The sequence below is a fragment of the Rana temporaria genome, chromosome 9 (assembly GCF_905171775.1).
Source record: "Rana temporaria chromosome 9, aRanTem1.1, whole genome shotgun sequence".
Classification (NCBI taxonomy): Eukaryota; Metazoa; Chordata; class Amphibia; order Anura; family Ranidae; genus Rana; species Rana temporaria.
Genome location: NC_053497.1, coordinates 101,806,917 through 101,828,951, shown reverse-complemented (window position 1 = coordinate 101,828,951; position 22,035 = coordinate 101,806,917). Strand labels below are relative to the sequence as shown.

General features: G+C 40.0%; 1 protein-coding gene across 1 annotated transcript in view; it reads left to right on the top strand.

The window, feature by feature from the left end:
* The window catches only part of NEXMIF (neurite extension and migration factor), a 419,265-nt gene that overhangs the window by 153,953 nt on the left and 243,277 nt on the right, over positions 1 to 22,035 (top strand). The window contains exon 2 of the mRNA XM_040323988.1: positions 2,333 to 2,421. The gene's annotated coding sequence lies outside the window, so the exon portion shown is untranslated. The remainder of the gene's footprint in view (positions 1 to 2,332; positions 2,422 to 22,035) is intronic.

Below are 22,035 nucleotides of genomic sequence, written 5' to 3'. Positions count from 1 at the left end.
ATATTTTTGGGGGATATTTATTATAGCAAAAAGTAAAAAATATAATTTTTTTTCAAAATTGTCGCTCTATTTTTGTTTATAGCTCAAAAACTAAAAACCGCAGAGGTGATCAAATACCCCCAAAAGAAAGCTCTATTTGTGGGAAAAAAAGGACGCAAATTTTGTTTGAGAGCCACGACGCATGACCGCGCAATTGTCAGTTAAAGCAACGCAGTGCCGAATCGCAAAAAGTGGCCTGATCTTTGACCAGCAATATGGTCCGGGGCTTAAGTGGTTTATCAATGCAAAAAATAATTCAACCCACTTTTTAAGTTTCATTATTGATTTTTTAAATTAGTACTTCAGGCTGTAAAGTATTTTACATGTTAAATGCGTACTTTGTGAAAATACTACTTGCATTTTGTCTTTGGATCCAATATATTCTGAGCCATTGATAAGCCTTCTGAACAAGCAATCTCTAGACTTTCCTTTTTTCCATTTTTTTTGCCTCAAAAATTATTAATGCACACTTGGATCAGTGTGACAACCAGACAACTAGGAGAGGTCAGCAGCGGCTGTCTCCATATTCTTTAAGTGCTGGTTACCATCTTCACAACCTCAAATTACTTTTTGTGGTGTGGTGCCCAATACTGGAAATAGTTTAGCCAAATTCTTACCCAAACCCTAATGCTATCACAACCCGTCTTTAGTCTATAAAATTTAATTGGCCAACAATTCTGTTTAAGGAGGCCCCACCTTCTGGTATTTTTTACTTCTTGTACATCTTTCTCACTGAAGAATAGGATACTTTATTGTCAACTCAATGCCCAATTGTGTGCAAAAAGAATAAAAAAAAAACAGCATTGTTGCTTGCACATGATTGGATGATGGAAGTCAGCAGAGCTGCACCTCATTTACTGAGCTCTGGGAAAAATTCTCTTGCAAGGTGCGACTTCCTTTGCAAAGTGAAAAGTCTATTTGCCCCCCTGTGTACATCAGAGGGAATTTTCCCAAATTATGTAATAATATACATGGCACACTGAGAGATTTGACCCTCCAACAGAGTGCCCTTCGGCTCATAGCCTTCAGTAAATCTGCTGCTTTTCAGACATCTTAAGATGTCAGCGCAGTTTATCACACACATATGCCTAATGAAAAGCAACACTGCACTCAGGATGCATATCAGGACCTAAGGCTTCACCTTGTCTGAAGGGTTTAGGAGCAAGGAGGTCATAGCTGGCATGTTTCTTCAAATGTCAGTGCATTTGCCATAACAATATTGCAGTCAAGTGCGCTAGGATATAATGTTCCCTTTATATAGACACTAAACTACTTGTGTTCATACAGTATGCTATAATGGAGCAGCAAATATTCTTCTATTTTCACTGTGGTTGTCAAATTATTAACCACAATCAATTTTTCTTTAAATGCTATCATGTTTTAGTACACAATAAACATAGAACCTTGTTCTATTTTCTGTTTTCAGACACATTTAATTATGCCAAGCATGTGGTCATTGTGGCTGGTTTATTGCAATTCACAGTGTGGGCAACATGAGGAAAGTACAGATGCACATTAGCCACACGTTGAAAATCAGATGAACAGTCTGGAAGCATACCAGTTTTCAATCCCCGTCAAATGTTCATTAAACTACAAATGACAATAAGCAACTTTGCTATTGTTCTAGGCTGTCTTGAATGTAATCACCTGTTATATCTGTATCATGTCGCTCTGCCAAATCCACCAGTTCCATACTCACTAGACAGCACTCTCATGACTCTTTCTTCCCTAAGATCTACAGTTTCATGGGTAGTGGTATTTTTGTGCTGGGTCTATCATCACAGCTGGAAAGTGAATCCTCTCCCTCTCATTCCCACAAGGTACCATTACACTTGAAAGGGTCATTTTCTGAATAAAGAAATATTTCAAGAAAGCATTTCAATAGCATGAATAAAATGAACAAATCATTCCATCTCACTGAGACTCTCTGGGCTGGGATACCTGACCCACAGACTATTTCTCTGTGTGCTTCCCTGCAGAACACTTTGAATGGATACCTGCCAGGACAATGACAGGCTCTAAATTAGATTGATTGATAGCAGTTTGGATATTTTTTGAATATTAACATATGATCACCTGCACACTGTAATACATCATGTCTATTATTTTATTCTGCCACAAGGCCAGAAACACATTCCAGTATATAGGATAAAAATGGATAAACAAAGACACATAGTTATCAAAGTATTTGATTATGTGTTCCTGTTTATGTGTATGTCACATTTTAATGCTCATATATAGGTATCCACCCACATAAAACCTTTGTTAAATTTAGCATTTTTTGTCTTTACAGATCTATAGTCATAACTGCATGAACAGAATTTGAAGTTAAAGAGTGGATTATGGCTCAGTAGTGGCTTATTCATGAAAGAAACTCTACAGGTGAGTTATACAATCTATCTGTTTGTGGACCCCTAATTGTCCTGTTTGCATTTGTTATTGATACTCCGGAAGGAAATTTATACCAGTAGCAATAAGTAGGTTGATATTATGGACTTGCTTCTGACAGTGGCGTCACTATGGGGGGTGCGGACCACATCAGGGTGACAACCAACAGAGGGGTGACACCATCAAGTTGGAAGTGATATCTGACCACAATGGCGTAACCTTTAAGTGTAATAGTGCACAGATCCACATGCCGGCACTGACGCATCATTTACAGAGGCTGGTTTGGGGTCACCTCCCCCTCTGCACTCTCCTGTAACTGGCCAGATTTCCCCCAAAGTTAGCCTGCACTCATACACTCTCCGTTCCACTCTCCCAGCCCAGCTGGTGACGTGTGACCCTTCCCCGTGTTGTGTGTCGGAGGGATGCAGTGCCCGGGGGTAGACTCCGAGATCATTATCTGCCAACTCCGCCACTGGGAACTGACACAGCACGCCACTTTCCAGGACCTTGTCCTGTGAGGACTGTCCGAGACTGACAGAAGGACCATAATACCAGAGAACTTATTCTGATAGGACTATACTTAACAGATAGGACTATACTGGAGTACTTACTGATCAGTGATTAGCGTGCCCTCCACCCGGAAGTGCCGGGTAGAGGGCACCACCTTCTGTAGCTGGTCATGTAAACATCACAAGAGGTGAAAGGATCATAGTAACAACAGGCATGTTTGGATCAAACAAATGTGTAAAACCAGCTTTTCTGGGATAAAACAGGAATGCCATCTTGGCCATTTGCATTGTTCCCCAAGGAGCAGGGCCGCCATCAGGAATTTTGGGGCCCCTTACACAGCTTCAGCCATGGGCCCCCCCGCAAAAATTTACAATCTCATCTCACCTCCTCTCCCTTCTTCTCATGCAGCTAGTTGAGAACGGGAAGGGGGGTGGTGGGTGCTGCCGACGATTATAATGTCATCTCACCTCCTCTCCCTTCTTCTCATGCAGCTAGATGAGAACTGGGGAGGGATTTGGGTGGGTGCTGCCGAAGATTACAATGTTATCTCACCTCCTCTTCCTTCTTCTCATGCAGTGAGTTGAGAAGGGGGGTGGGGTGAAAGTGACATCTTTCCTGCAGCACCGCCGCGACCTGAGAACACGGGGGGGGGGGGGTTGCTTTATTGGGTGTGCATGGGGAAAAAGGGGGTGGCATGGCACAAGCAGGTGCTGCCTGTCCTGCTTTTCTAAGTGGGGATGATAAAATGGAAAAGCTTTCTGATGTCAGATTATGATCTGTACAGTTTTTTTTACCTAAATAAGCAAAAAACAATTAGCCAAAGAAACATTCCCATTTGTTTAGCACCCCGGTAAGGCTACTAGTGTTAAGTAAATTTAGTTTTTGGCTTCCTTGTAACCAAGGAGAGCAGTTATTGTTTAGTAGTGTCTGTTCTAGGTTCTGCTGGTGCAGGTTCAGCTACTTTCGCCTGCATCCCACTGAGCTCTAGAATATAGTGGGCAAAGGAGCTTAGGACTTATGACTGCATATTCATGCCTCTTCAGACAATCCCTTGTCAGGGGAGTGAGTGACCAGCAGGGGGCTGAGATTGGCATAAATAGGCTGGAACCTAGAACAGCTTCCTTTTGTTCCTGGTGGAGTAAGACTCAGCCTTGGGGCTGAGGCATCTCTGGGAGATCAGCTGCAACATGCAAGAATCCTTTTTGGGGTCCCAGCACCTGCTTGGGCTAGGGGTCCTCTTGCTTAGACTCCTGAACATTTGCAGAAAGCACATGTGAGGGTCAAGGACACACCCAATTAAGTACAGAAGCTGACTGATAGCAACATAGTATTCAGCATAGTGGGTACCAGCTTGGTTGAGATTTTCACAGTACATCCAGGACATTACCCGTGCTGAGGAGTCCCTGTTTGGAAACAGTTTATTCTTCATTTTTAAAGAGGGTGGTTTTCACTCCAAAGGAGCAGATCAGCTTTGAAGTCCTCAACTACAAATTGTTAAATTTTCTTGGTGTATTTCAAGGCTTTTCCTCACCCTATCCTAGTTCTTTTAGCAAATTACACTGCAAAAAGACATGTACAGCCTGTTCTGTAACTCAAGTTACTGTGAACAACCGTATCCCTGACTGCTGTGTGCAGAGGCATAACTAGAACCTTCAGTTCCCTGGTGGAAGAAACAATGAAGGGCCCCCTGACTTCCCCCTTCCATCAGAGCCCTGGACATCCAGTTCTGGGAGGGAATCCATGGATATTCCCCCAGAACCCAGGCTCCCACATGCTGCCTGGGGCATGCATCCAGCATGCTCTGTGACACAGCTGATCACAGATCACGGTAAAGGTCCAACCACAGTGGCCCTTTACCATGTGATCAGCTGAACACATGTAAACAGACTTGCCGGTTATCGGCAGTCCTTTCTTCCCATGCTGTGTGTGAGGAAAGGAAAGCCGTTAACCAGAAAGACTATTAGTACATTGTTTACACTGATAATCAGGGCTCTGATCATCAGGGTCCTGATTTAATGCAGGCCCATCAGTGCCACCTATCAGTGCAAATCAGTGCCACCTATCAGTGCTGCCTATCAGTGCTCATCAATGTCATCTATCAGTGCCACCTATCAGTACCCATCAATGCTATCTATCAGTGCCCATTAGTGCTGCATATCAGTGCCACATATCAGTGCCCATCAAAGCTGCTTATCAGTGCCACATATCTGTGCTCATCAATGCCCCCTATCAGTGCCCATTATCATTGCTCATCAATGCCACCTATCAGTGCCACTTATCAGTGCTCGTCAATGCGCCTTACAGTGCATATCAGTGCTGCCTATCAGTGCTCATCAATGCTGCCAATCAGTACCACCTATCAGTGCCCATTAATGCTGCCTATCAGTGCCCATCAGTACTGCCTATCAGCGTTCATCAATGCCGCCTATTAGTGCTGCCTATCAGTGCTGATCAATGCCGTAGAAGAATACATATTGGACTAAACTGAAGAAGAAATTCTTTTTTTTTATTTTTTGTGGATATCTATTATAGCAAAAAGTAAAAAATATAGTTTGTTTTCAAAATTGTCGGTCAGTATAAATGTTATTCAACCCAAGAAAGTATCAAAAGTGTCCGATCTGTCTGCCGCAATATCGCAGTCCCGCTAAAAATCGCTGGTTATCGCCATTACTAGTAAAAATATTGTTTCTTTTTCCAAATTGTTGGTCATTTTTGTTTATAGCGCAAAAAAAACACAGAGGTGATCAAATACCACCAAAAAAAGCTCTATTTGTCGGGAAAGAAATTGTAAAATCGGTGCACAAATACCGCGTAACATAACAAATTGCAACAATTGCCATTTATTCCCTAGGATCTCTGCTAAAAAAATGTATGTTTGGAGGTTCTAGCAAAAAATACTGATTTCAACAGAAAAGTGCCAAAAAAAGCCTGGTCAGTAAGTGGTTAAAAAAAATCAATATATGTCTGTCAATGAATAATGTCTATTCACACCAGTCTGTATATGGTTATATATGTGAATCTGTAATCTAGCTTTGGTGTATTGTAAGCAATGATTCACCCCTTATTAAAGGATTAAGAATACCAGGATATATCCTAATGTTAATGACCTGTACAAATGTTTTCAAACTTCAATACATCTACAGTATATGGTTACAAAACCCTCTGGTACATCTTGATATTCTAATCATCATTAACAGTAGATGAAACATTTTCTCATAGATTATTGAAGAAGGAGTACTTTTACAGCTTCTAGTTGCAAATGCCTTAAGTTCCATCCTTTTCACGAAGAAAAAAAAAAGAAGCAATATTTGAAATCATTTGATAGAAACAGCAGGAGTAGCTCCATTTAATCTAATTGAATAGGGGGCTATCTCCTATCTGCCAGTTCTGTCCCCTAAAGTGCCTCTACAGGTGATGTGGATTGATAAACACCATGGACCGTTTATTGACTCAAGGTCTATTGTCAAGCATACTGTGGTGCCAGATGATATGAATAGATGTGTATTACCAGAAAATAAATCTTTTTGGGGTGAGAGTGAAAGAGCAGGAGAGCCATGATAGATTTTATTGATTAAGTGTCATAGAAGTCCAGGTGACTCAGAGCTTGCTAGATATTAACCTTTGAGCTGCCACTGATGTTGGATCTAGACAAACAACATTTAATTACTTGTACCTATTCAAGTACAAGGCTCCTTCGTGGAGGATTCTTATCTTAAGAAGTCGGTAGCAGCATAGGTAATACTGGTATTAACACTTTTCCTTCTTTTTGTATTTTTTAAAATGTCTTTACATGCATACACGTAGCAAACTAAAGAAGACATGAGCAAATTTTGGTACACATACAGGTTAACTTCCATTACTTTCTTACACCTCTGCAGTGGTAAATTTAAAAGGAAAGATCGACAGAATAGCATGTTTGTTGCTTTCTCCTTTTACAAACCTCTGAGTAAAGTTCTCCTTCATCTCTAGTTCCTGCCCTAGTAACTAGCTATTCATTTAAAATTGCACAATTATGTATTAAATTAATTAAACAATTTATAAATCCACTTATGCCGCGTACACACGATTGGTTCGTCTGATGAAAATGGTCTGATGGACCGTTTTCATCAGATGTACCGATCGTGTGTGGGCCCCATTGGTTTTTATCCATCGGTGAAAAAACTAGAACTTGTTTTAAAATTATCTGATGGTTAAAAAACCGATAGAAAAAAACGATCGTCTGTGGGCACGTCCATTAGTTAAAAATCCATGCATGCTCAGAATCAAGTCGACGCATGCTTGGAAGCATTGAACTTAATTTTTCTCAGCACGTCGTTGTGTTTTACATCACCGCGTTCTGACACGATCGTTTTTTTAACTGATGGTGTGTAGGCAAGACTGATGAAAGTCAGCTTCATCGGATATCTGATGAAAAAATCCATCAGACCGATTTCATCGGATGAACCGATCGTGTGTACAGGGCATTAGTGTAAGTATTCATACAATACATCTGCTAAGATGCTTTGTTTTAACCACTTAAGGACCGCCGCCTGTAAATATACGTCGGCAGAGTGGCATGGCTGGGCAGATGGACGTATCGGCACGTCCTGTACATCTACCCAGTCGCGGGTCCCAAAAATGTGTCAAAATTGTCCGAAGTGTCCGCCATAATGTCGCAGTCACAAATCGCTGATCACCGCCATTAGTAGTAAAAAAAAAAAAATCATAAAAATGCAATAAAACTATCCCCTATTTTGTAAACGCTATAAATTTTGCGCAAACCAACCGATAAACGCTTATTGCGATTTTTTTTTACCAAAAATATGTAGAAGAATACGTATCGGCCTGAACTGAGGAAAAAAAATGTTTTTATATATTTTTGGGGGATATTTATTATAGCAAAAAGTAAAAAATATTGAATTTTTTTCAAAATTGTCGCTCTATTTTTGTTTGGGAGCCACGCTAATTTTGTTTGGGAGCCACGTCGCACGACCGCGCAATTGTCAGTTAAAGCGACGCAGTGCCGAATCGCAAAAAGGGGCCTGGTCCTTTACCTGCATTTTGGTCCGGGGCTTAAGTGGTTAAAGGAATGAGAATCTGGATTCCAACATATCCTCTAACCGTCTAACATGTTCTACACAAATGTTCTTAAAAAGTAGATTTTTGCCCAAATTTGAATTTTACCAGTATATAGTAAATAACCTACCTATCTCAGAGTGGGTTCCTCAAACACCTCATCCTGGTATCTAACAATAGTCTTCAATACTCACCTCTTCTTGCTCTGCAAATCTTGTTTCTTGCCCCGAGTACAGTGGAGATAGAGGTCCTGGTTGAAATCTTAAGGGGTCCTCGAAGCACAAACCTGGCACCATAGAATAATAAATCCTTTGGTCTGTAAACAGTTTCCATATATAAATCCAAGGTGAATATTTAGCTTCTTGCTCAAAGTTTAGCTGTCTAGAATATCTACACATGACAAAAAGTGGCAGAGAATCTGCGATAGTCCAAATCACAATCTAAAGCCATCTTTGCAAGCTTTTATGTATATGGAGCTGCAGTGCAACAAAAAACCCTGCTAACTTCCCCATCTATAGGGAATGTTGAAGAGGCATGTTTAATATTTTTAAAATGTACCTAAAATTAAAAAGATAAAAAATAACTTTAAACACACAAAAAAGGGACCACACCAAATAACAGGCATCAAATTGATACTATACTGAAGTGCATGCTCTCGAACTTGCCCTCCAGAACTTGCTTTGGAAAGTAGCTAGTATGCTAGTTAAAGAGTTGACCTTGGGGATAAGTGCTATGGAGGATGAGCTAGTTCAAGGATGTAATAAAATGAAGGTTGAAGACTTCACTGAGGTTCCTGCATAATGCAGGCTGCATTAGCAATGTTTTGGCACAAACAAAGGACAAATCCATAAAGACTGTGTCCTGTGAAGGGGAAGAGGGTTGATTGTCTTCTGACAGCAAGAAAGTGTTCAATTAAATTAGGACAACGGTAGAAGAATGATAATGATCCATGTTGGTCTCTGATAAGATCTCATATCATATTCAGCAGTGTGCTTCATAATTACCCTGTAGCTTGAATGCAGTAGTTGGCAATGCGCTGAATAAAACTGACCATAGTGCAGCAGCAACAGCTTATTTTTGGTGATTATCCTTAATATTTCTATGTCTACAGCACTATGCTTCATAAATTATGAAAAACTAGATTGTCACTAGCAAAAAACAGGTCATTTGTTTAACAACATATTTCATAATCTGCAGTAATCTACAGGAACCAGATTTAATAGTTTGTGTTAAACTTAAAGTGGGGTTCCACCCGCAATTTTTTTTTTTTAAATCAGCAGCTACAAACACTGTAGCTGCTGACTCTTAATAAGGAAACTTACCTGTCCTACTCGCCCGCGATGTCAGCTGCCCGAGTCCGATCCTATGATGCTAGCAGCTACCGGCGCCGCCATCCTCAGTAAGGGAAACAGGCAGTGAAGACGTGCGGCTTCACTGCCCATTTCCTACTGCGCATGCACGAGCCGAGCAGCTCTTTGTGAATGGGCCGGCTGCTCTCTGGGATAAACACAGTTCCCAGAAGGCAGCGCGCCCCATTCACAGGAAGAAACCGCAGGAGGACGGAGAAAGAAGACCCACCGCGGTCAATGAAGAGGCAGATTATGGACTTCCGCATAGCAACCGCTATTTCTGGTAAGTATATAAAAAAAATTATATATTTTTTTCTATTTGTTTTAGGATTTTTGCAAAAAAAATTCAGGGTGGAACTCCACTTTATCTAAAAAAAAAGGCAAGATTGGCTTTGTTATAGGAAACATTTAAAAATGTTAATTGTGCCTAAGTATTACCCTGGAAATTATACCATTTGTCTGGAATATTTTTTTTTAAATCAGTGCACTTCCTGTTATATGAGGGTTCCTAGACACTCTTATGCATGCAGCCCAAAATCTGTAGATATGTAGTGTAAGATCTAAGGCACTGCTGCTCCTGATTGCTAGTCTCAGGAGGTTTGGAGTGGGATTTAGTGATTTCACTATTGTGCTACTCGCTGTTCTCCTTGCTTGGAGGATCTGACCTATGGAATCAAATCCCTGCTTCTACCAAAATGGCCAACAAAAGGATGGTAAGTTGGTAATGGGGAAAATATCTGCTACAGGGAGACCACAGGCTCTACTTGTGGCTAATCTTTTGCTCTATGCCTGCCTTTTTTAAGCACCACTTTCAGTGTTCAGTCCCTGTTTAAGGGTTCCATTTAAAAATGTACAAATAAACTCTGTAATAAATACAGAAGCACAAGCTACATGCTTATTAGTTCAGTATTCCTTTCAGATATCGCAGTACTGCATTAGTCATCCCCAGCCTCCTTTGTTAGTAAACTGGTGATTTAGAAGTGGGCTGCCCCAACCCAACACATGATAATGTGAGACAAAACGTGCTTGGGCTCATAATGTAGTTAGGTCAGACAATGTCAATCTGACTTGGGTTCCTACACTTTGCACATCGCTCCATGCCAAATAATGTAATAACGTAATCACTCTAATTTTGCTCTGAATATCCATGAGCTGTGCTGACATTCAGCATGTTGTATGAAGTAAAGTGTTGGGCATATGCACATGGATAAGTGAAGAAGAGAAAATTGATTTGCTTTAAGACATAATCCCCCTAATTGTGAATTTTCATCTGTGTAGAGCAATGAACTGGTTATAGTCTAAATCAGTGGTCTCCAAACTGCGGCCGGATGTGGATCTTTTCTTGCCTTTATCAGGCCCTTGGAACACTGTTCCTCCCCCTTGATACTGACGATGGGATATTATTCCTCCCCTGACACAGACAGTGGGGAACTATTCCTCCCCCCTGACAAAGACAATGGAGTACTATTCCTCCTCCTGACACAGACGATAGGGCCCTATTCTACCCACTGATACCAACAATGAACCATTTCTCCTAATGACACCAACGATGGGGCACTATTTCTTCCCCTAATACCAATAGTGGAGACAATAATCCTCTCACCAATACCAATGATGGTGCATTCTTTACTCCCAATAATGCTGGGGGATTTTCTACTCCCACTGGCCACAGTCTGGCCCCCTCAAACTCTGAAAGACAGTAAACTAGCCCTTTGTTCAGAAAGTTTGGAGACCCTTGGTCTAAATCCATAATCACCCAAATCCATGGTTGCAAGCTTAGAGGGGGTATTCATACCTCTTCATTTATGTGTGTGGAGGAACAGTGCAATAAAAAAAAATCTGCTTGCTGCACAAACCCTAAAGAATGGTGCTAAAGCATATTTACCACTTCCCTCCTGGCCTATTATAATAAAACGATTGGGCGGGTGCTCTCTTGTTCCAGGTGTATATCATATGACACACCAGACACAGGGGAACACAGATCCACCCCAGAGTAGTACAATGTCACTATTGTAAAACTGCATTGCTCTGGTGACATAAATGCAAATAAATAGAAAAACTAATTAAATAAATAAATCTTTTTTTAAATTATATTTAATGTACATACTCTCACCAGAGCAAGCACAGTGTCACTATGGTACCATTGTGGTGGTGATCATGTACAATGGCTGGCTGCTCTGGTATCACTGTATGTCAGTGCCACCAGCCATTATCTCTGACCACCGAGAAAGCAGTACAATGTCATCAGACCAGTGCTGCCAGTCAGTATACCTAATCACTACTTTCCTAATTCCCTAATTACTGTAGTCCACAGTGTCCCTGATCATCGCCACCCACACACAGTGTCCCTTATCACCACTGCACCAATTAGTGTCCTCAATCACCACAGTCCACTCACAGTGTCCTTAATCAGTATACATTTCAGACAATATTGGTTAGACAGATTTTTTGTGGACATATAGAAAAGACAGTAACACTGACATAAAATCAAGAAAATGTATTTGAACATGGGTAAAAGACAAGGACATTTGCTGCAAAGGCTTAAAATATGTCTATTTTTAGATTCACATAGATGTAATAAACTAAGAGAAATTCACATGTAAACTTTAAATGATCTGCATGTGAATGGAATCGATACGATGGATCCCAAATTGCTTATTTTAAAGAAAATCACCAAAGGACAATATCAATTAGAATCCACATCAAGTGAAATATCTCCATCCCATAGGGGGAGTATCAACATGAAGAGAAAGAAAGCCAACGTTGTCAATCTAGTGCAATACATAGTTGCAAGCTTGAGGGGGCACACAACCGTTCCATTGCACAGAGCAGGTGCAATGGGAAAAATTAAGCCTTAACAACCGCTTACATTTGGGGTAGACTAATCATTTGAAGAATAAGACTTATCACTAGTCATTTCTTGGGTCGCCCACCAGCACTCTCGGCTCCTCCTCTTCTATGTGTGCCCCCATAGTATGCTGTGTGCTATGGCAGCACATGTACATGCAAACTCCCAGGTCTGAGCTTAGAAATTCTTGGGACTCACGCTTGGCCACAATTAAAGTGAGACTGCTGCACTAAATAGTAACAAAGTTCAAACAAAGTTCATCCAGGTGCAAGAAAAGTGCTCTTATGCTGAAAACAATTTTAAATAAAGTGCTTCTGTGTCACCACCATGCTCCTAAGGGGAAACAGGCTTCTTACCAGACCAAAAGATCTCACAAAGGAGACCATAAGCGCTTAAGAATATTCCCCTCTGGAGGGCCGCAACTAGCTCCTGAACAGTCCCTAGATATCGTAGTGTATTCCACCACCTGACTCCCGCTTATCCATGCTTTTAAAAATAAGGTAGAGAGCTATACTTCTTAAAATATTTATTTGATAAAAAAAAGTATTGCACTAACAGAGTAATACTGATGTACAGGCAAAAACTATATCCCATGAGCATAGTGCATTGGCTGTAGATCGGTGAATGCGTGCTGACTTCACACCGCTTGCTCCGCCCGACGTGTTTCTCCTTAGAAGGCGTCATCTGGAATCTGGGATTGCATCCATCTGGGATCCTTCCTCACAGGATTTGATTGGCAGAATTTGATTGTTCCCATTTGGGATTCCTCCTCACAAGATTTGATTGACAGCAGCCAATGGCTCCTGCCTCTGTGTCCTGTGAGGAGAATAAAGAAGACCAGCGCTGCTGCAGACAGGCACAGTGCTGGATCAAAATAGAACTCAGGTAAGTATATAGGGAGGTGGGAGGGCGGCGAATTTCTGAGCTCAGTGCTTGTTTTTCTGATATAGATGTAACATGCACTCTAGCTACAATACTACTTGCATGCTAATCATGTTCATTGAAGACTGTACTTTAATCCAGCACTTGCTTTAATGCATATTTGCAAGCATTAGGCTTGGAGACTCAGAGATAAGGCGCTTGCTGACTCCTGTATTTTATTCTTGTAATATACTCTAAATTTGATCAGCTACCAACTGAGACAGAACCATGGAAACCTCACAGCTTGATTTTATTTATCAGACCACTGTAATTGAAAAAAGAAAGATTCTGTTTTTCTTTTTTTTCTTTCCTTGTGAATTGTGATAAGTCACTTCTAAATATGATGCACTTACCATGAGTCTTCAGACCCAATAATATGTTTTTTTGTGTATATGATGTTGGCATCTCCTCAATTGAGCAGCTTTATCAATGCTCCATATTCCGTTGGTCAACTTTCAGTTTCACATAAATGTACTGTATAATGCTTGCTAGGTTTATATATATATATATATATATATATATATATATATATATATATATAGTATCTCACAAAAGTGTAAACCCCTCACATTTTTGAAAATATTTTATTAACTTTTTCCGCAACAACACTGAAGAAACTACACTTTGCTACATTGTAAAGTAGTGAGTGTACAGCAATGTGTATAACAATGGAAATTTGCTGTCCCATCAAAATAACTCAACACACAGCCATTATTGTCTAATGCCGGGAATCAGCTCGGTATCGGTGCATCCCTATTAAATTGCCTTACAAATGATGCAGAACATTGTGCAGAGTCTGATAAGTCATAACAAGCTATCAGAAATCACCCATTATCATATAGGTAAATTTTCTTGAAATTAAACTTATCTTAAAGTGGTTGTACATATACCCAGTGAAGGGACTATCATAAGGTGATACACAGAGATTAACCAAATCCTCCTACATAAGTTGTATATGTGTATCTGCAGTCTTCTATTCTCTGCATCTGCACAAAATGCTGATTTTTTTAAGTTTGTCTGAGAGTTCAGAAAAAAGGAGTGGAGAACTGAAGTTACACTCTGCAGAGCTCAGTAAGGAGAGTGCTGGGAGCTGAGGGAAAAGACATTCCCCCGCAAGTCTGTTGGTTTGTCCAACCTGGGCATAGCACAGGTTATGCCTAAAGGGTTTAACATATTATGTTTCTGTCTTAAAGCAGAGCTCCAGGCTCCTGCAGAAAAAAAAAAATACAGAGCCTACAAATACTGTAGCTGCTGACTTTTAATACTAGGGCACTTATCTGTCCAGGAATCCAGCGGTGTCTTCACCCAAGCTGATTTTTTAATCGGGTGCTGCCGCCGCCATCTCCAGTGAGGGAAACTGGCAGTGAAGCCTTGCGGCTTCATATCTGGTTCCCTACTGCGCTGCACCAAGCACGCTGCACTCTCTGATTGGGTCAACTGAGGGGGAGGAGGAGGGGCGTGAACTTCTACCTGGGTTTGCTGCTGTAAAAATCAGGTACCCCCCACAAAAAAAAGGTGCCAAATGTGGATTTATATGTCTTATCCAATTGTAAAGGACACAACCAGACATGCATTACTGTATGCTATATGTTCTAGATAGAAAAATACATAAAAAACAAATGAATAAACACATGAAGAGGTAAGTGTATTTTATATAAATGAGCTCTGCCAGTTAATCACCATGCTTTAAAAAAACGTGTGGTTTTGCTCCTAATGAAGGGATAATTGCATAAGGGAGCTGCTAATCAGATCTTTACACACATTATTCTTTATGAAATAAAAAACACAGCTCTAAAAAAAAATCGTTTTCTCTTTCACCTCATCATTAACCCCACTGAAACTGGAGGAGCATAGCATACCCCTGTACAATTTCAGGCAAGCTTTTCTTTGGGTCAGCAGTCTCTTGAGGTAGGTAGCATCACCCTTCCGATGCAGCACAGCTTCACACAATTTAAAATTAGTCTTTCATCCAGTGATTTATGGAGACAGGTGTGTAGAGCGGAAAACAATGATCTGTATGTTACTGAAGCAAATTGCTATCAAATGACTACACAACAAAAAATGAGTTTCCGACTGTAGTGATTTGCCACTGCATGGAGCTCACATGAAAAAAGCAGGAGGAAAATGAAGAATGTCATAGAAAACATTGTGGATGAGACTATGATCATTTGATCTAATTAGCACTGTCAGCAGAATCAGCAACTGCAACATTCTTGGCACTTTTTGGAAGGTTTAGTGTTGTCTTTTTATACTAATAAAATGGTTGGTTGGACTAGTTTTTGTACAATATAATCTGCCTATGTTTACTTCAATGAGTGAGATACATTTCACTGAACTAGAGTGCCTCTTGCAATAACTAAACAAAATCACTTTGTTTCTAGTGTAGGATTGTCTTTCTTCCATCATGTAATGTAAGGTGAAACTATTTTTCATTTTGCAGTACGGAAAGCCCACAAAGTTGTTCTCTGTATCCATTTTGAGGGTGATATACAACTGAACTTGCAGCAGATGCATGTGGAAAAAAAGGTTGTGAATGACAATTAGCAATATACTCACTTGAAGGCCTTTCCCAGTGCACAGTCACAAATATTACTACACCATGGTTTACTTGGCATGCAGGTATTCTTTTCCTGCAAAGACATATTGTATGGGTCAGGAGCAGCTTTGCTGGGCATAGTTACAGGCTGACTATACTTAGCAGAGGCAGTGGCATTGTACAAATAGATCCTTTGCTCTCATCTGTTAGATAGGTGAACATTGACACCAGTGACATCTTTTTTTTTTAACTGTGACAGTGGCAAACTTAACACTGACTACCAATGTTAAAGGGTAGCTCCACTTTCTGGGAAAAAATAATATAGGCATACTGTAATTGAATGTTATAAAAAAAAAATCACCTTTCCTTTTCAATCCGTTATCATTTTCTGTAAACTACAATGCAATATAACAACCAAGAGACATTCTCTACAGATGTAATTTTCTGCTTGCGTGATTGTTGGTTTTTCCAGAAGTCTGCAGTAGGATACAAGTCATATTTTGGGCATTCCCTACAACAAAAATATTTTTTTTTGTGACATACTCCCAAAGGGAAATCACATGCTTATGCCCTGTACACACGATCGGAATTTGCGATGGGGTAAAATCCGATGGAATTTTCTGTCAGAATTCCATTCAAGCTGTCTTGCATACACACTGTCAAACCAAATTCCGACCGTCCAAAACGCGGTGACGTAAAACACTATGACAAGCCGAGAAAAATGAAGTTCAATGCTTCCGAGCATGTGTCGAACTTGATTCTGAGCATGCATGTTTTTTTCACCGTCGGAGTTCCACACAGACGATCGGAATTTCCAATAGGATTTTTTCCCATCGGAAAAAAATAAAACATGTTCTATTTCTAAACTCTGTTGGAATATCCGATGAAAAAATTCCGTCTGACTTTTTTCATCGGAAATTCTGATCGTGTGTAGAAGGCATAAGGGAAGCAGACTGATTAGAACCTTGCAAGTCTAGCAGGTAATTAATTGAAAAATCACTCCCATTCACTTTGCTCATGGACACAGACATACAGCTATTTCTTCAGAATAACAAACAAAAGGTAGAAAGGAATCTGTTAAAATCCTTGCAATGCACATAGATCACCCAGAGGTGAGTGTTTTTTCTTTTCTCAATAAAAGTGAAATTACTCTTTAAGAGCCTTCTTTCTTTGGATCCTCATTGTAACAAGGCATTCTTCCCACTGACTACCAAGGTAACAGGGCCGCCGCTAGGAGCATTCTTACATCTTGCTGAAATATAAGGGGCATCTTTTCCAATCACCAACAGTGAAGAGGGCCTTCTCCCATTGACATTTATTGTAAGGGGGATTTTCTGCCCTTGACTATAAATGAAATATGGCAAATCTCCCACCCACCACCACACAAAGGGATTATTTTCAAATAAGCATCCTCCGCTGGCCATCAATGTACGAGTGGCACTTCTCCACTGACCACCAGCATAGGGGATTTCTTCTTTACTGACCACCAGTGTAGGGGATTTCTTCCTTACTGACCACTAGTGTGTGATTCATACACTTGTACCAATGACAGTTTCTGGATTCAATGGAGGTTGTAAAGTAAATCTGTAGTGAGAAAAATTTGAGGGCCCCATTATTTACCTGCTCATTAAAATACTAGTAAAGTGGCTATTCCCACGCTCCTATGGACTCAAATATGACAATTCGTATGGTGCAGCAGCCACCGTATGGGTCAAACACTACCCACAGCAATAAATGTGAAAAAAAATCAAGAATTGGTGTTGCGCTCCAAAACATAAAGTGCTAAAGTAAGTGACAGTATATGTTAATTCAGTAAAAAACTGGCAGATAGTAGTATATAAAAAATACAATGCTTCAAGAAAATTAATATATAAAATAGTGCTCAAATACAGTGCAATAAAATGTCAATAAGGTGACGGTAGTGTATCAAAACTAGAATATATAAATATATAAAAAATAGATGCATAAACGTAGGTAAACGTAAAAAAGTCCTAATAAATGAAAGTGTAAATAGTGCAAGTAATCACAGTCCGGAAGTAACGTAATCTTCCAACCATGGAGAAGTGCAAGGTGCGACTTCATCGGGGATCCCGATGAAGTCACGTGAAGTTGACGATACATGTAGGACAAAATGAACACCGGAAGTGACGTCTACCACGAGCTCGCCGCTCGTTAGGATACACTGCACAGTTTCCTTTATTTTTAATGTGAGTACCTGACTATCTTTGTTTAATAAAACTCAATAATTTTTACAAAACCTACTACACCATAGAGCCTTTTTCTTGCATTCTCTCCATCCGTAACCGGTTTTAAAACACCCGGAGTGGTTCTTAGTAATCTTACCTGGTCTTGGAGAAAGGCATCATCACCTAGGATCTGCATACACTTCGAACCCACCAGGAGGAACAGATAGAAGACCCCCCTCTCCCCCCAGAGTGATCATCTTCCCCCCTCTTTTCTTTGATGCTGCTTACCTTACAGCAGTAAAGTAAGAAGTTAGTACATCTGCGGGTGTCATCTTGCACCGAAGATCCACAAGCACCTAAGTCACAGCGTCACTTGTTGAATGCCAGTTAGCACCTTGCACTTCTCCATGGTTGGAAGATTACGTTACTTCCAGACTGTGATTACTTGCACTATTCACTTTAATTCACATGGACTTTTTTTGAAGTTTATATACGTTTATGCATCTATTTTTTATATATTTATACATTCTAGTTTAGATACACTACAGTCACTGTATTGCTATTTTTATTGCACTGTATTTGATCACTATATTATATATGAATTTTCTTGAAGCATTGTATTTTTATATACTATTTATATACTATTATCTGCCAGTTTTTACTGAATTAACATATAAAGGGGCAGATCCACAAAGATCTGCCCCAGCACAGCGTATCTGAGATACGCTACGCCGCCGTAACTTACTTTTTTGTTTTGAATCCTGAAAGAATTTGCGCCGTAAGTTACGGCAGTGTAGTGTATCTCTTGCGGTGTAACGGCGCCTAATTCAAATCGGCGAGTAGGGGGGCGTGCTTCATTTAAATGAAGCGCGTCCCCGCACCGAACGAACTGCGCATGCGCCGTCCCTAAATTTCCCGCCGTGCATTGCGCTAAGTGACGTCGCAAGGACGTCATTGTTTTGACGTGGTTGTAAATTACATTTTTTTTTTAATTATACGCGGGAATGACGGCCATACTTAACATTGAGTACGCCACTAAACAGCAGCTTTAACTATACGCCGAAAAAAGCCGACTAGAGACGACATAAAAGAATGCGACGGCCGCTCGTACGTTTGTGGATCGTCGGAAATAGCTAATTTGCATACTCGACGCGGAAAACAACGGGAACGCCACCCAGCGGTCGCCGAAGAATTGCATCTTAGATCCGAAGGCATACGAAGACGTACACATGTCCGATCTAACCCAGATCCCGTCGTATCTTGTTTTGAGGATTCAAAACAAAGATATGACGCAGGGAAATTTGAAAGTACGGCGGCGTATCAGTAGATACGCCGGCGTACTCGCTTTGTGGATCTGTCTTTTACTTTAGCACTTTATGTTTTGGAGCGCAACACCAATTCTTGATTTTTTTCACACTTATTAAAATACTAGCTGCCTTTTAAGCAGATCCTCCAGTTTTAGTACTTAGCACTTAACCACGAACTAGTATGCAGGTCAGGAAAGAATAAGGAGCCACAAAATCTACATGGCTATACCAGATCAGTGACTCGAAATATTGAAGCAAGAGGATACACAAGTCAACTAGGCAAATAGCAATACAAACACAAAAACACAGAAATGATAGTTCCTGTGTTTCCCTTGTGACTGCTCTTCTTTAGGCTACATTTACACTTGCACATGGTAATGCCAATGCATTTCCATTGAAATCAATAGAAAAGCAAGGTGGTCAGTGAGAGAGGTGCCATCTTATGTTTTTAACCCTGGGGCATATGCAGACTCTCAGTGCCTTAAAAAAGGCAAAACTTGTGGAGATGGATTAGAACACCTGTCAGTTTTTATTACTGTTTGTCCTCTGTTAGGGAGATTCCCCCTCACTATTTGCCCTGTTTACCATTATCATTGAAAATTAAAACAAAAGACAACCCCACAATTTAGGTTGTCCCCAGAAAAGTAATAGAGGGGAAATCTTCCAATGCATAGAATAGTTCTGGTGATCTGGGGGTCCCCAGGGAATTCCCTTAATTTACAGGGATTTTCTCTCACTCTCTGTTCAGCAATGTGACAGGAAGTGAAGGGAAATCTCCCCAATGGGACAAGGATGGCAAAAAAAAAAAAAAATCTGTCAGGGATAATCATATAACCCTTCCTTGCTCAAAAATATATAAAAAAAGTTATGCCTATAGTTCTACTTTAACTTCCCAACTTGTTGCTGCTGGACATTGATTGTCTGTGATGTGATGTGATGTGATGTTTCAATGTAACAGTCTTCCCACAGTCATTGACAGGAAAGTCAAGGAGTCAATTTATATTATGCTATAAAAATCCCCTGTATGCAGATAATAAATGATATACCTTTAGAAGCCATACAAGCTTTGTCTTTGAAAACGATGAAAAACATGGTAATAGGTTATTCTTAGCAATCTTAACACCTCTCTTTATTAAACAAATAAATTGTGGCTTTTCATTTTTTTTAAATGTATATAAAATATTCCTACCTTTCAGAGAACAAATACATTTACCAAGAACTGAAGTTATACATGCCCTGAGGCATGTTTTTCCATGGTTTTTTTTTTAGATAGCATGTTCTTATTTTACTGTCAATTCATTTTCACCTTACTGGTAACTTGTTCTCATATTTAATGTTTCTTCAAGCTAATCAGTCTGCCATCATTAGCCAAGAGATTAGTACAAGTCAGAGAGCTTTGGTTACCATGGAGGAATTGAATCTTCAGGTTTTTGTATGATAAGTTTAAACTTTGTGTCAGTCACCTATTTAAATTCCTTGGAAAATGTAATTTAAATCATATATTACATCATACTTCTATGGATTGCACGTTATTTCACAAGTTGACAAGGGAGATAGCTTATAAATATGTGCCTCCCTTAGTTATTGTCCAGACATATGCAATGCCCACATTGATATAGATAGGCTCATCTGGCTACAAATGTTTTGATGCTTCTAAATTTTGAATGCATATTTAGGGAGTCAGCGAACAGCCATACAATTTATGAATCATGATTGCCTGAATCTCAAGTTGCATGATTTTTAAACTAATCAAATTTGCAAACAAGATCTTTAGGGACAACATTTTGGGACTGATTCATTAAAACTGACAAAGAAAAATGCAGTAGTGGAGTTGTTGACCAAAACAGTCTATTCCAATTCATGTTATTTTTTTTATTATTAAAAATGTGATGAAACCTGATTGTTTTCTTTTGTCTTAAAGTAGGTCTTAAAGCGGAGGTTCACCCAAAAATCCACTTTTTGACATTAGCTGTAGCATACTGCCAACATCTGCAGTATGCTGTTTTTTTTTTTTTTTTTACTTGTACTTATCGTTATATGAGCCCTTGTTTTCCGGCTCCGAGCGGGGAATCCTGCGGGGAATGGGCGTTTCTAAGCGAAGAGGAGTTGATTGACGGCTGCTAAGGCGCGTCTTGGCCTCTGTTTAATCTTCAACTGCCATGATGCTACACATGTGATCAGTTATGACACCAGCCATTGGATGGTTTGACAGTTTGGTTGAGAGCACAACCAATGTGACAGTTAGCATTCCCGGCATGCCAGGAATGTAACTGCTTTTTCAAACTGTTAAATTGATGGGTTTACTTCCGCTTTAAGGATGCTGGAAAGTTCATTTTGAGGGTGAACCTCCGCTTTAAGTCCAGAAATTACAGACTTTTCAAAAATACCTGTATGCTGGTTTTTAAGGAGTTAAATTCAACAAGGTGTATGCCACCTCATGGACTTATCTCTTTTATTTATTGTTTACACTTTTACTGAGCATATATTGCTATACTTCTGGTGCTATGACAAGAAAGATGCTCTTTACTATACAGCAGCCGCACTGCCTGTCCCTCCTCTTCGCTATCTATTCGCAAAATACAAAGTATTTGGAAGGCTCTGTATTATGTTACACCTCTTCACAAAATACCAAGTATTTTGTTAAGTGGTTACCATAATACAAAGCTTTCCATGACTGGGCAAGAGGCGAGAAGGGAAGGGAACAACTGCTCCTAAATGATTAAACTTGACAGATAGTAACCCACGTTTAAAACGTCTGTTTTGCTGCGTTTACATGCCGCGTTTTGCCGCATTTGCGGTTAGATATAAGTCCACGAGGTGGCATATACCTCATTGAACCTAACCCTTTAGGCACAAGTGGAAAAAATGCAGCATTTGTAGCCAGGTAGCATTTTTT